We start from the raw sequence: 2813 nt of genomic DNA on the forward strand, positions 1-2813 counted from the left end.
ATGGTGTTAGCATGGGGCCACCTTGACCAGTTAGGGTAGAAGACCAAAGATAAATTATTCTCCATTTTCTAACCCAGGTGCAGAGTTCTGTGACTCACTTCACAAACCCTTTGGAAGGGTGTGGCAGGGTCAAGCTCTGTCACCTTTATCGGGGGCCAACTTTATAAAGCACCCTTGTATCGGCTCTTTCTTCTTCCCTGTGTCCCTCAGTCCTGCTCTCTGGCCCGCTTTCCAAACAAGCCACCTGCATACAAATCCTTGTGTCAGGCTCTGCTTTGGGGGAAACCTAGGCTAAGGCCCCTTGAAAAAGTGAGGTGTCTTTATGGATCTCAATTTTATCATAGGTATATTGGGGATAATAACATCTATTTTTAAGAGTTATAGGAATTAGAATGTATAAAGCTCCTAGAAGATACCTTAGATAGCATTATCGTTTTCTCTCTTGACATTTCTTTTTTTTTCCTCCCGCCCCTGCCTACAGCACCCAGTCTTCCTAGGTGGTCTCTCACTCAAGTACTAACCAGGCCTGACCCTGCTTAGTTTCCGAGATCAGACGGGATTGGGTGTGTTCAGGGTGGCATGGCCATAGTCTCTTGACATTTCTTAAGGCAAAATTCCATGTGGATGGCAAAATAGGGTTCTTTAAAAAAGTTTTTTACATAAGTCCTGAGAAAAGCAATGGTTTCGAAAAGTTTTTTTTCTCACTTCCCTGGGGGGAGGATATCAACTTTACCATAAGGTAACCCAAGTGGGATAGAAATAGAAATACATGTTGAAAGAAAAAATCTCTTCCCTGATAAAGTAATCCATTCTGAAATGAAAGGAAGAAGGAGATGACGCCTCCGTGGGACATGGGGCTCTGGTCTGGTCTGTCACCCTCTTCTTTGTCTCTAATGTTTGAAGGTGAGAAGTAGAAGCACAGGTGAAATCACACACACCCAATGGGTTTAGAATAGAAAGCAAAGTACTCATTGTGGTTTTAGAAAAAGGTATTGAGAGTTTAATGTGTGTTAAATATCAGACAATAAACCCAAATGTGAAATATGCTTTTTTATCCCCTTATAAATATACCTAATTTCTATGTCAAGCCCTTAATCGATGATAGTGGAGAATTAGTTTTAATCAATGATAGTGGAGAATTATTTTTAATCAATTCCAGGGAAAATCATTTGATTTATGGTTTCCATTTCTTTTTCTCCCTGAGGTTCCATGTAAGTTCACATCAGGAAGTTAGGGGCATTAGGGCACTACATATCATAAAGTCACTGGGGTCAGGAAAAAAAGTGGTCTGGTCCTTGGCCACCATCTTTCCATGATGGCAGCTACTGAAATGTATATCAGCCTCCATGGTACCTGGTTTTTTCATTCCTATTTACTGGTCCATTATATGAATCTCTTGCTATATTCTTCTGAGTTTGACAGTACAACCTCTCTGGGACCTCCAGTCAATGCTATTGTCCATGCTCTTCTCAACTGCATGAGGACAAAACATTTCGCCATTTACTGTGATACCTTGGACACTCTGTGAAGTTGTCAGTTATCACAAACAGCACAGCCATGGTAGACAGAATATTGGCTTTCTGAAGATGTCCCTGTCTTAATTCCAAGAATCTGTGTACATGTTATGTTTCATGGCAAAGAGAATTACGGTTACAGAAAGAATAAGGTTATTAGTCAGTTGAGCTTAAAGTAGGAAGATTATCCTGGATTATTCGGATAAACCCAATATGATCACAAGGGCCCTTAAATGCAAAAGAGGGAAGCAGTGTGCTAAGTCAGTGTCACATTGATTCAGTGAGAGAAAGACTTGACTGATCAGCCGCTGCTGACTGGGAAGATGGAGAAAAGGGACCACAAGCAAAGGAATGTGGGTAGCCTCAAGAAGCTGGAAAACCCTCGAGAGCCTTCAGAAAGGAATGCAGCCCTGCAGACACCTTGACTTTAGCCTGTTGAAATCTTTTTAAACTTCTGACCTCTATAACTGTAAGAGAATAAATTTGTGTTCTTTGAAGTCACTTAGTTTGAGGTGATCTGTTGAGGCAGCAATAGGTAACTAGTATACACAGCCGTTTCTATTCGTTGCTCCTGCCAGTACTGACTGAGGGGTTTTACTATTCATATTGCCACTTTGCTGAACACGATGCTTAAAAGGGGTGCTCTGGTCTCTCCTGCTCTCAGATCACAAAACTTATCAGGAGATTCTGTTGTTTTGTTCCCTTGAGGGTATCATGTGTGGATCCTGCCAAAACTTCTGCTTTGTACTTTTCCTCTTACTCTCTTTTCTTTCCCCAACCTGTTGTCAACTCTGGACTTGGGGGGAAAACGACTCTTACCAATTACATATTCTTCCAAACCTACTAGCTAAGCCAAGACCTCTGATTCATTAGCTATATTTTTCCTTTCCTAAGATAAGAAGTCTAGAATACTTTAGCAGGTGCTTGGATGAAAGAAGTAGTCAGAAATTTCAAAACAAAACAAAGCAAAACAAAAGAACACAAGCAGGAAGTTATTTGGCTCTGATTTCTGGTTTGATAAAGTTTTGGTTAAATTTGAAAGTTTTTATTTTCAATATAGTTTGAGTGTGTGTGTGTTTGTGTGTCCCTATACAACACACAGAGATACACCATGGGCACACTCATAGATGACGAAGGAGAAAGAAAAGACACATAAGAAGAAGGCAGAAAAAAAGAAGACAGGAGGCAGGAAGAAATAGAGAAGTGAGAGCAAGACATGACAAAGAGGGGGAAGTAAGTCAGCTAGCACTGACCTGCTTAGAAACTGACCAGAGATGCTGTGTCAGGAGGAAATCAGAA

At 40.8% G+C, this 2813-nt stretch overlaps 1 pseudogene; it reads right to left on the reverse strand.

Moving 5' to 3' along the window:
* Positions 1–472: 472 nt before the first annotated feature.
* Positions 473–591, reverse strand: LOC112476648 (annotated as a pseudogene).
* Positions 592–2813: the final 2222 nt, after the last annotated feature.

This window comes from Pteropus alecto, unplaced genomic scaffold, assembly GCF_000325575.1.
Source record: "Pteropus alecto unplaced genomic scaffold, ASM32557v1 scaffold71, whole genome shotgun sequence".
NCBI classification, from domain to species: Eukaryota; Metazoa; Chordata; class Mammalia; order Chiroptera; family Pteropodidae; genus Pteropus; species Pteropus alecto.